The sequence below is a fragment of the Dipodomys merriami genome, unplaced genomic scaffold (assembly GCF_024711535.1).
Source record: "Dipodomys merriami isolate MVZ:Mamm:240054 unplaced genomic scaffold, mDipMer1.0.p SCAF_167, whole genome shotgun sequence".
Classification (NCBI taxonomy): Eukaryota; Metazoa; Chordata; class Mammalia; order Rodentia; family Heteromyidae; genus Dipodomys; species Dipodomys merriami.
Window position 1 is genome coordinate 1,457,495 of NW_027203015.1, and position 13,415 is coordinate 1,470,909.

Genomic DNA, 13,415 nt, shown 5'->3' on the forward strand with positions numbered 1-13,415 from the left:
TGTGAAGTTCGTTTTCAACATAACGACTTGTACTTCTCATTGTTGCCAATGGGTCCACCTGTAAAAATAATTGTACAGAGGTGTCATATTTATATGAGCAAATAATGAGTACATTTCTTAACAAGCATTGTTACCTCTACCTTTCTTTTTCTTCCACCATCCTTTCCCTCCCACCTCCAGAAATACACTCCCCTCCCCCTTCCCCTGCCTAAAGTGTAAAGTTCATTTTTCAACATAGTGTTTTGTGCATCTCAACCTGTATCCATATTTAAGAATTTTGTATTTCCCTTTTCCCTCCCCAAATTAGAGAAACATATACACAGGATGTAGGCGCACCAACTTCAAGTACAGTGAAAACAGGGGTTAGAGCGTAGGGAAGGAACATATAAAGGAACAAAAGAAATCACATCACACATTATAAGTATCTTAGAAACAATAGCAAGAAACAAAAAAACCACTTGTCTGGTTCATTTCCTGTAATATCATCTTATCTGATATGCACATAGCTTCTGATCTATTCCGCTTATCCCAGACATATATTAGCTGTTGAAAATAAGGGAAACCATTGGACCTACGTTTCTTTGGACTTGGCTTACTTCACTTAATAATTTTTTTTCCAAGTCTTTCCAATTCTTAACAAATTGGGCGATGTCATTCTTTCTCATGGAGGCATAGAATTTCATTGTGTATATATACCACATTTTCATGATCCATTCATCTTCTGTGGGCCATCAGGGTGGGCTCCATATCTTAGCTATTGTAAATAATGCTGCAGTAAACATAGTTGTTCTGGGAGTTTTAGTATGGTCTTCTTTGTGATCATTTGGGTAAATCCCCAAAAGTGTGATTGCTGGGTCATAGGGGAGCTTTATATGGAGTCTTTTGATGAGCCTCCATACTGCTTTCCAAAGTGGTTGAACAAGTTAACACTCCCACCAAGAATCTAGTAAGGTTCCCTTGTGGCCACATCCTTTCCAGCATCTTTAGTTGTAAAAATATGGAATGATTCAAGAATTTGCATATCAACCTCGCACAGGGGCCATGTTAATCTACTCTGTACTGCTCCAATGTTAGTGTATGTGCTGCTGAATTGAGCACAGAGCATTTTTTATATATAAAGTGTAATTGATTTTCTTGAACTAGACAATTCAAAGAAAAGTAAGTTTTGAAGAATTCTCGTGAAATTTTAAAACCATGTACTTCTTACATAAGCACACATTTAAGAATAGCCAAGATTGACATGTCAAAAACAAAATAATCCCAGATATTGTTGTTCAAGAGATGTGTAGGATCGGGGGAGAGGGGTGGAATTGGTTGGGGGGGCGGAAGAAGGCTGGGAAGGGATGTGAAGGGTAAACAAAGGAGGAGGCTGCAATGCTTCATAAGAAATGTACTTACTCATTATCTTGCCCATGTAAATGTAACCCCTCTGTACAGTATGTTCACAAAAAATAAAAATAAAAAAGAGATGTGTAGGAGGACGAATTCAATTATTCTGTATAAGGCACCTGTCATAATGAACACTGCGGCAAGTGTTAAGGTTTTTTAAAAGTTTTAATGTTTTAAATATATTTAATTTTGGGAATTTGCTTATGTAGGCCAAAATTAGGACTGTTTTTCAGGTCATACAACTTTTCTATAAATATTTAAGATTTATGGTAGCAGACATATGCTACTAAATAGTACATTTCAGAGTTTATAAAAACATTACTAATGAGATGTTGCAAAGTCTTAGTGTAAAGAAGCAGTGTGAAGAGTTAAGACTTTGTTAACTGCACAGTTTCTCTTAAAACTTTAGGGCTTCCTTACTTTATATATTAGTGAGGAACAAATGATGATATAAACCATATACATATACATATACAAATGATGAGATGAGTCATAAAAAGCAATCTTAGTGGGTAACTTTAAAAACTACACATAGCCTATAAAACTCTTGCTGAACATCATAATCTTATTCAGTGTTAAATGTACAGGAATGTGAGAATAGTAAAATCAAATATGTAAGTACACTTCAAATACTGAAAACACTGGTAATTCTTTGGTATTTTATTTTATTAATCATTAATATTTAGTTATTGTGTTTCTTTATTTGTAGTATTGTTTCCCTTGTAATATAGTAAAAGCTTTTGTTATTCATCATCAGGAGGTACTTTGAGAAGGTTACTGGGATGGCCAAACCATTTTTTATAGTTGCATGTGAATTTACAAAAAGCAAAATTAAGAACAAAATATTGATTAAAAATTATCAACTACAGTCAGAATCAGGAGGGATGATAAATGTCCACACTTAAAATCTTAGCCCTAGGCTGAAGCAGTGATATTACAGAGTTGAGGTCACAAAAGTGAGAGACTGGGTTTTGTTTTGTTTTTTACTTTGATTTTGTTGGCCATGGGGTTGAACTATGGGGCCTGGTTGCTGTACCTCAGCTCAAGGCTAGTGCCACCACTTGAGCCACAGAAACACTTCCGTCTTTTTCTACTTATGTGATGCTGAGGAATCAAACCTAGGGCCTCATGCATGCAAGGCAGGCACTCTACAACAGCCACCGTCCCAGCTCCTGATAGACTGGGTTTTAAAGATTCATCTAAACAACATTTTCTTTCTGCTTTGGGTTATATAATGAAATATATGAATATCTTTTCATATTTTTGTGTATTGTTATACTTCTAAATTTATACTAACCCCAGCCACTTTATTCTTTTCAAAGTCATGAAATATCTCTGAGAGTTTGCTAATGTGAAATTGTGTTAGCATTTTTAATTACTTCTGAGTCATTTTTAATTTTTATTAAAATCATTTTATATTTTGGGTTCAGGGATTATCATACATCAAATACCTTCAAATGTACATGTAGAGTCTAAAGATAACAGTATGAATATTCTCATACAGCTCTTTTTTATCTGTTATACACTTTCAGTATCATATTTCTCCCTCTTTCACACTCTCTCATTTCCTCTCTTTCTCTTTCATGCTCTATGTCTGCTGCATAGAATTTCTGCTGGTCTACTATTATCTTTGAGGATCCACTGGTTTGTGGGAACATGATGGGGACTAACATTTTCCCTTGCATTCTTTAAGAATTATGAGTGACCTGATATTATTCTTTGACATTTTAAATGGCAAAACAACAGGTCTAGGAATTCCTTTTCACGTTTACTACTATTACAAATTTCATCTTATAAGAATCATTTGGATGGATATGATATTTTAACTTGGGCTGGGAAAGTGGCTCAGTGGTAGAGCGCTTGCCTTGCATGCATGAGGCCCTGGGTTCGATTCCTCAGCAGCACATAAGCAAAAAGAAAAAAATCCAGAAGTGGCGCTGTGGCTCAAGTGGTAGTGCACTAGCCTTGAGATGAAGAGCTGAGGGACAGTTCCCAGGCCCAGACTTCAGGCACCAAGACTGGACCCCTCTCCCCAAAAAAGGTATTTTAACCTGTGAACTAAAAGTTCTTTTTCTTTCACAAACAACCTTTGTCTTTGATTTTCTGTTTGTAACTACATGTAATGAAAATAAAGCTCTCCTATGGAAAATAGACCGAAGTTGTTCACAGGGATGAAAAAGAAGGTAATGGTGGAAGTGAGTACAATAGAGCACAGGTCCTCAGAGCAGTTTATAATGAACACTTTGTGAGAATGACAATGTTCTGGGAACTATAGATTAAGTCACTGAACAAAGATATATATGCATATATATTTGTATATGTATATTTATTTATATATGCATATATGTGTATATGCCCTTATATTGTACACATATATGTTACTATACACACAAATTCACATATACTTATGCACATGTATACATGCACACATGGAGAAAGAAACATAATTACAGCCAACGCAAGTTTCATTAGTTGCTGAAAATGCCTTAGGTGGAATGCTTGGAACAAAATATGTTCAAGATGTATTTGTCTCTAAGAGTTCTTTTACCACTCCTCTTATCTCTTAAAACTGGTAGGTTTTGACAGATTGGACTTGCAAAATGCAGTATATGTGATAGCAAGTTACTCGGAAATATCAGTATGTAAAGATCATATGGTGTCTCCCTGATCCCCAAGGAATGCTTGCTCTTATACACACTCTCAACAACCAAAGTAGCAGGAGAATATCATGGTAAAGAATAAAATTATAAGCCTTTAACTGGCATCCTTCTTTGAACTCTTTTCCAACAGCCAGCATCAATTCCTAAGCAGATTAGTGAGTCCAGATAAAACTGGACCTCAGGTCAACAGGTAACCAATTCAAGTGAAAATTCCTATGAGAGAAATGCTGACTGAGGTCTTGCTGATTTTCTGGCCAAGAAAATAAGAAACGAAGAGATTATTTTTAATATATTAAAGTTTGAGAATAATTTGTAACCTGTCAATAAATGTGTAGAACACAACTAAACCAACTGACAAAAAAGGTGTCCATTTCATTTATATGGTCTTGGACTTGGTGACTGATTTTACTTGTGTCTACACAAGTAGAATCAGCATAAATCAAGCCAGCATTTCTTCATTTAATATACAAAGATAGGATTCAGGTTGACCCATTGTAATAATGAGAATAATAATGTAGTAATAAGACACTTTATCAGAGAGTGGGTGGAGGGATGAGTTGAGGAGGTGTGAAGAGAAGGGATGGTACGGGAAAAAAAAGGATGAGGTAAAAATGCTCAATAAGAAATGGACTCATGCCAGGTGCCGGTGGCTCATGCCTGTAATCCTAACTACTCAGGAGGCGGAGGTGTGAGGATTGTGGTTCAAAGCCAGCCAGGGAAGGAAAGTCCGTAAACTCTTATCTCCTATAAACCACCAGAGAACCGGAATTGGCACTGTAACTCAAGTGGTAGAGCGAGAACCTTGAGCTGAAGAGTTGAGGGACCGTGCTCAGGCCTAGAGTTCAAGCCCATTACCAATAGTAAAAAAAATTTGTACTCATTACCTTACTTATGTAATTGTAACCACTCTGTACAGTATCTTTACAATATAAATATCTATCTATCTATCTATATATGTATATATATTATAAAGATGCAAGGAAAACTTTTGTACTTATAGGAAGTTGTATTTGTCACTCAATATCAGTAAGGTATTGGTTTTAGGACCACAGGCATATTAAAACATCAGATACTCAACTACTCTACATGAACACAGTATATTGTTTACATTAGAATCTGCCCACAACCTAGTGCAGTGTAATTGCTATGAAAATTTGTACTACATTCTATGTTTGTAATAAAAAATAAAAGTATATGCACTGTCAACAGATACAAATTTTTTCAGATAATTTTTGTCTGCATTTTGTGGATGGAATTGGAAGCACAAATTTCATCAGCAAGACTGGTCTGCAAAATATAACAAAAAGCAGACACAGTATCATTGAATAGTACTGAACTCCAAGGAGAAGTACTTGAATTGAGACATTATCAGAAAGTGTAAGCATGCAAGTACTTTTTAGAAATAGAGCTGCTAGATTTCTCATGGAGAGCTTTCATAACACTTTGTGAAACACAAGCCACAACCTCACTGAAGAGTAAAAGGTTTTCCCGCACCTTTCTGTCATGTCTATATACACAATGGAATTCTATACCTCCATCAGAAAGAATGACATTTCCCCATTTGTTAGGAAATGGAAACTCTTGGAAAAAATTATATTAAGTGAAGTAAGCCAAGCCCAAATACACAAAGGTCCCATGGTTCCCCTTATTTGCAATATCTAGTATATGTATGAGTCAAGCAGGAAAAGTCAGATAATGTGATGTTAGGAAAAAGAATCCTTAGATAAGTATTTAATTGTTTTTCTTTAATTTATAAGATTATTTCTTTGTAGCTTTGTATGTCCCTCCCCCACAGTATAACCACTTCTTTCGCTATACTTGATGTCGGTATAATTTGTGGAGGAGATGGGGAAAAACAAGTCGTGGACGGGGATCAAGGAAGATGGCGGAGGCGAAGCTGGAGGCATAACAGGGACGAAAGAGCCAGACGTGGAGGGCAAGCGGATTCTACTCAACACCAGCAAGAACCGACAAGGAGCAGACATCTTCATCCTGCAGTTCACAGACCAGAGACGACCCAGGAACCAAGACTCAGCGTGAGTAGAAGCCTGGCTTCCTCACTCCTTCTCAGGGAGCAGAGGAGGGAAGGCCACCCCACCCCCCCAGTACCGGAGATCTCCATCTTGGATACCGACAAAGCTCAGCAGAGCTGCTAGCTCCAACTCAGGCCTTAGAAGAAAACTAGGGTCATTTAATAGGTCACAATAACTTAATGGCTGCGTGACCTGCCAGACTCAGCTCTACTCAGGGAAAAGGCACCCAGTTCGGGCGCCAGCCCTAGGAGTGGCTTTCTTCATCGGGTAATCAGAGCCAGAGGCTGCCCCTCCATTTAGCAGCCTCAACAATCAACTGAAATTCACTAAACAGAAACCCTGAGAGTGGCTCTAGGCCGGGATCTGTGAGTTTCTCACAAACTAGGCCCCGGAAAAAGCTACTGTTTGCTGAAAGGTCTCAACCCTACCCAGAACATAGCCTCATGACAGCATCTCCAAACTTGAGGAAAAAGCCATCTCCCTCTTTTGTGATACTCAAAGCCCACCCACCTCCCCTTGAACTAACTTGGGAGGAGGATCGAAAAATCCTGGGTAAAGCAGAGCATTTTTCTGCCTGTCCAAACAAACTGACTTAAGAAACCAACCAAGCCCCAGGACCACAAGCAGACCAGAGACTCCAATCAGAGGCTGATTACAGGCACAAGGGAGATACAGGATTTTTCCGAACCCTCCTCCAAAAAATCAAAGAACTTTTTTTTTCCTCTTCTTTTTTTTTATATAACTTTTACAAAAAAAATTTTTCTTTTCTAAAATTTTTTTAATTTTAAATTTTGACCTTTTTGAAAAAAATTGTTTTCTAGTAACTTTTTTCCCCTTATAATCTTTATTTTAGGGATACATATGTGTGTGCATTTTTCTTTGTTTTTTTTTTCCTTCTTTTAAAAAAATATTCTTTTTGTTTTTGCTTAGCTAGACTGAACTTCTGATCTTTTTTTTTCTTTCTTCCTTATCCTTCTCACCTTTTCATCTTTTTTGTTCTTCTTTATGGGACTTAATTGTTGTTCTGCACATCCTCAGATAAACCCATATTTGACTATTAGACCCTATCCCCCATTGTGTACACACTTAATCCACAAATTTATTACTCAATACAAAACTTCTGAGACTTAAATTCCTTAATAGCAGTACTACCTCTTTTTACCTATATAATACTTTAAGTATTTTTATTTTTAAGTTTTTCACATCACGTATATATCCCTCCCCTTCTCTCAATATATTCACGTTCTTTGAATAGATTGTTCTTGAATCTGCATATTATTAACTTTTATTTTTCTATTTTTTCTGGGATCCTTTTTCCCCTTTCCGTTCTTCTTGTTTTCTCTCTCTCTACTTTCATCCTATCTAACCTATTTCCTGCTTTGAGACTAGGACTTAGTTAAGTTAACTCTCCCTGGACCTTCACACATCACTCTATTCCTATTTTTTACCCACATCTCCCCCTAACCTAATAATTTCTGGTTTACCAAATTATTCTTTGCGGTTCGTAGACCATTAATATATAGTTGTTTTATGTTGAATAGAGGTATCTGTTGAACTAGATTTTATCTGCAGACTATTGATTGTGCAAATTCAGACTTTGGTTGATGCTTGCCTTAAGTTAGTGTTCTAGCACAAAACTGGTGTTACTTTCATCCCAAATGGGCAGAGTAAGCTGGAAAACCACAAGAAAAATGGTAAGTCAGGGTAACTCCACTCCCATTCATGATAATCAGGGGACAGAACAGATAATGAATAATCCAGAGGAGAGTTCCCAAATAGCTCTACAAACACTTCTGGCAAACATGATAAATGAAAAGATTGAAAATATACAATGAATTTTGTATGAGCGTGATAGGGAGAGAGAGGAGACAATCCAAAGATTTATACAGGAATATCATGAGCGTGAGGAAGCTACTCAAAAACTGATACAGGATTTGCATGAGCAGCTTGAGAATACTCAAAGAGAAAGGCAGGAATGGCCTGAAGAGCATGAGAACACTCAAAGAGAACTACAAGAATGGCATGAACGGGAGGAAGCTAAGCAAAGAGTAATACAGGAATTGAAAGAGCAAGATGAGAATACACAAAGATCACTAAAGGCATTCATGGAATCCATTAACAAAGAGCTGAAGTAAGTCAGAGAAACCACAAAGGGAATCCTGAATGGAAACCAACAGAAGGAATGGGAGTCCAAGGAAGCCATAACCAATCAACTAAGTGATTTGAGAATAAACATTGAACACCAAATTAAAGAAGTAAAGAAGTCCATACAAGATATAATACAAAGCTTCAACAAAGAATTTGAAGCCATCAAAGCTGACCAATTAGAAAGAAAAGAAATAAAAAACGAAGTAGAATGTCTTGACAGCAGGTTAGACCATGCAGAAGATTGAATCTTGGGGATGAAAGATAACCTAGATATTATAGATAAAGAACATACAACCATCCAAGACAAGTCAAAGAAATATGATAGATCTATCCAACACTTGGAAGACACCATCCGAAGGCCTAATCTAAGGATAATGGGTGTAGAGGAGCACCTAGAAACAGAAGTAAATGGTCTAGGAAATTTGTTTAACAGAATCCTAGCAGAGAACTTCCCAAACATACAAAAAGATAGTCCAGTAACACATAGAGGCTGAACAACACACTGCAGAATCACGAGTGGGTCATGGAAGAGATTACAAAGGAAATTCAAATGTTCATGCTATTCAACAAAAATGAACACACAAATTACCAGCTCCTCTGGGACACAGCAATGGCAGTACTCAGAGGCAAGTTTATAGCTCTGATCTCCTACATCAACAAATTGGAGAGATCTGAAACCAACAATTTAATGAGACATCTGAACCTCCTTGAAAAAGAGCAGCAAGATAAACCCCAATCCTGTAGACAGAAAGAAATAATTAAAACTAAATCAGAATTAAATGAATTAGAATCCAAAATAACTATGGAAACAATCAACAAAACAAAGAGTTGGTTCTTCGAAATAATTAACAAAATTGAAAGACCCTTAGCAAATCTTATCAGAAAAAGAGAGAACACACCCAAATTAATAAACTCAGAGATGAGAATGGAAACATAACCGCAGAAAAAAACCATGATTCAGAACATTATACGGCAATATTTCTCAAAACTTTATGCTAATAAGTTTGAGAACTTGACAGAAATGGACCTTTTCCTAGCAAATATTGACATGCCAAAACTACACCAAGATGAGTTAAACCATCTTAACAGGCCCACATCAAGCATTGAAATAGAAAGAGCAATAAGAGACCTCCCAGCTAAGAAAAGTCCAGGACCAGATAGTTTTACAGAATTCTACAAGGCCTTCAAAGCAGAGCTCACACCAATACACCTCCAACTCTTCAATGAAATTGAAAGAGAAAGTTCAATACCAAACACATTCTATGAAGCCATCATAACGCTCATCCCAATACCAGGCAGGGACTCCTCAAAGTAAGAGAACTATAGACCCATTTCTTTGATGAACATTGATGCAAAACTTCTTAAAAAAATTTTGACCAATCGACTTCAACAATTCATCCAAAAAATCATACACCATGATCAAACAGGATTCATTTCAGGGATGAAAAGCTGGTTCAATATACGCAAATCAATTAATATTATTCATCACATCAACAGTAGCAAGGAGAAGAACCACATGGATATCTCAATAGATGCAGAAAAAGCATTCGACAAGATCCAACACCCCTTTATGATGAAGGTTTTGGAAAAATTAGGAATCCATGGAACATTTCTCAATACAATAAAGGCTGTATATGACAAACCTACAGCCAGCATTATACATGATGGTCAAAAACTAAAGCCATTTCCTCTTAACTCAGGAACAAGACAAGGATGTCCACTCTGTCTATTTCTCTTTAATCTAGTATTAGAATGCCTAGCTACAGCAATGAGACAAGATCAAAAACATAAACAGATCCAAATAGGGACAGAAGAAATAAAACTCTCCCTCTTTGCAGATAACATGATATTGTATTTAAAGAATCCCACAGACTCCACTCACAAATTACTCAAGCTGATTCAAAACTTTGGCAAAGTAACAGGGTATAAAATTAACCCCCCAAAATCAATGGCTTTTCTGTATGCCAACAATGAGAAAAGTGTGGCTGAAATTAGGAAAGTCACTCCATTTTTAATAGCCCCTCAAAAAATAAAATAACTATTAATTAACTAAACCAAAGAAGTGAAGGACCTCTATGATGAAAACTTTAAAATCTTGAAATAGGAAATCCAAACAGAACTTAGAAAATGGCAAAACCTCCCATGCTCCTGAATTGGAAAGATTAACATCGTGAAAATTGCAATAGTTCCAAAGGATATCTACAAATTCAATGCAATACCTATCAAAATTCCAACTTCATTCTTCAAGGAAATAGAAAATGCAAACCAAAAATTCATATGGAACAATAAAAGACCCAGAATAGCGAAAACGCTCCTCAATGGAAATAACAGTGCTGCTGGAAAATCAATACCAAATTTCAAAACCTACTATAAAGCCATAGTAACCAAAAAAGCTTGGTACAGGCATAAGAACAGACCTCAGGACCAATGGAATAGAATTGAAAACCCATAAATGAACCTAAAGACCTATAGCCAGCTCATCTTCGATAAGGGAGCCAAAATATAATAGAATGGAAGAAAGACAGGCTCTTCAGTAAATGGTGCTGGCAAAATTGGTTAACTACTTGCAGAACACAAAAAGTAGATCCTTATATATCACCCTGCACCACAATCAACTCCAAATGGATCAAAGACCTCGGAGTCAAAGCAGACACTCTGAAAACATTACAGGATGCAATAGGAGAAACCCTAGGCCTCCTTGGCTCAGGCCGAAATTTTCTTAATAGAGACCCAGAAACACAACAAATCAAAGAAAGGTAGGACAAATGGGATTGCATGAAGTTGCAGAGCTTCTGTATGGCAAGGGACATAGCTAGACAGATCAAAAGAAAGCCCACAGATTGGGAAAAGATCTTCACTAGCCATACAGCGGACAATGGTCTCATATCTAAAATATACTTAGAGCACAAAAAATTAAATCCCCCAACAACAAATCGTCAAAGAAACAACTGCCCAATAAATAAGTGGGCTAAAGACTTGAAGAGAAACTTCTCTGAAGAAGAAGGATGGCCAACAGACACATGAAGAAATGCTCAACCTCCCTAGCCACAAAAAAAATGCAAATCAAAACAACATTGTGATACCACCTCACCCCAGCTAGAATGTCTATAAATAAGAACTCTAACAGCAACAGATGATGGAGGGGATGTGGACAGAAGGGAACCTTACTTCATTTTTGGTGGGAGTGTAAACTTGTTCAACCACTTTGGAAAGCAGTATGGAGGTTCCTCAAAAGACTTCACATAGAGCTCCCCTATGACCCAGCAATCCCACGTTTGGGCATTTACCCAAATGTTTACAAACAAGACCACACTAATGCTACTAGCACAACTATGTTTATTGTAGCAATAGTTACCATAGCTAAGATATGGAACCAACCCAGATGCCCCTCAGTAGATGAATGGATCAAGAGAATGTGATATATATACACAATGGAATTCTATGCGTCCATCAGAAAGAATGACATTGCCCCATTTGTTAGGAAATGGAAAGGCTTGGAAAAAATTACATTAAATGGAATAAGCCAGTTCCAAAGAAACATAGGTCCCATGTTTTCCCTTATGTGCAGTATATAGTATATGTCTGAGTCAAGCAGAACAGGTCAGATCAGGTGATATTAGGGAAATGAACCCTAAAATATGCATTCAAATGTTTTTTTTTTCTTTCCTGTGACTGTTTCTAACATATATAGAAGATTATTTCTTTGAAGCTTTGTATGTCACTCCCCCACAGTACAACCCCTGATTTCACTATATTTGATGTCTGTATATTTTGTGGAGGAGATGGGGAAAAGCAAGTCGTTTAAGGATACAGGTGGATCCGATGCAACTATGAGAAGTACAAGTCGTCATGTCAAAAATGAACTTTACAACTTTGGGGGGGTGGGATTGAGTGGGGGGTGAGGTGAGGCTGGGAAGGGATGTGAAGGGTAAACAAAGGAGGAGGCTGAAATTCTTGATAAGAAATGTACTCATTATCTTGCCCATGTAATTGTAACCCATCTGTACAGTATGTTCACAAAAAATAAAAATTAAAAAAATGTTGATGGAGTGTATATATTCAGAAAATCTCGAAGGCTAAATTTTTCCAATTAGGATAGACAGTATTCTATGATCCAGCAGAGAGAAAACTAGGTAAGCATCCATTTACAACCATCTGAATAATTCTGATTCTGCCCATATCAGTTATCTATCCATACCTGTGCCCGAGGGAGAGGATTTTAAAAGACTTTAGTGTTTTAAAATTTAAATTTGAATTTAAAATGAAATTAGTTCCAATGCATTACCTTAAGATATTTAGAAACAACTAAAGGTTTATAAGATTTTTTTATTTGAAGTGATGTGATATTGGATTTTGGTTCTCTATAGTTTAAGCAATTTGCAAAAAGAATTGGCACAGTAAAATTTACATTTGCAGCAGACTTGACACTTATTAAATTTTGTATATTGAAAAGAGCATAAGTGTCAAAAATATGTCAATGCTATCTTGTTATTTATCTCTAAATGTTTATGCTTCTGGTCTCTTAATATTAAAACCAATTTTTTAAAATCTTTAGCTAGTTGTGCAAAGGGGTTTCACTCCATCATGTCAGTGTGGAATAGAGTGTATGTACATTTCATTGTACAACACATCTGGATCATTGTAAATCTTTCCACTTTTTTTCCTTCCCTTTTCCCATCCCCACCTATCCCTTCAAGTTTCCTACTTATATTCTCACATATGTATGTTGAGTGATCTGACTGTATTAGTCCAACATTTCCCCCTCCATTCTTCTGTCCTACTCCCTTTAAGCCCAGCTTCTTATTTAAGACTCATTTCAACTTCATGGTATTTTGTAAAATATCTCTTCCTTTGGCATTTGACTTTGGGCTTGCCACATCCTCACTTCCATGTTTGACCTACATAAATGAGGCTATTTCTCCACATTTTCAATCTGTGAATGGCTGAGATAGGTCTCCTTTACTACTCACCTTCTGTCCTAAATTTAGAATTGGACCTTCAGGGCCATCAAATAGAGCTTTTTCACTTTCTACACACTGAGGATGGAAGGAAAATAATTTCCATGTTCTCAATATTATGCTATCCATCATGAATGTCCATCACTTATCACTTCAACAGTCTAAATTTAAAGTTACATTCTGCATTATATTCACACATTTTAAGTGAATATCGAGGACAATTTACC

The 13,415-nt window shown here is 36.6% G+C and overlaps 1 non-coding gene across 1 annotated transcript; it reads right to left on the minus strand.

Annotated features, from left to right (window-relative positions):
• Positions 1 to 991: 991 nt before the first annotated feature.
• Positions 992 to 1,098, minus strand: LOC138828909 (U6 spliceosomal RNA). The gene has a single exon (XR_011372416.1). It is a non-coding gene; the product is annotated as a U6 spliceosomal RNA (small nuclear RNA).
• Positions 1,099 to 13,415: the final 12,317 nt, after the last annotated feature.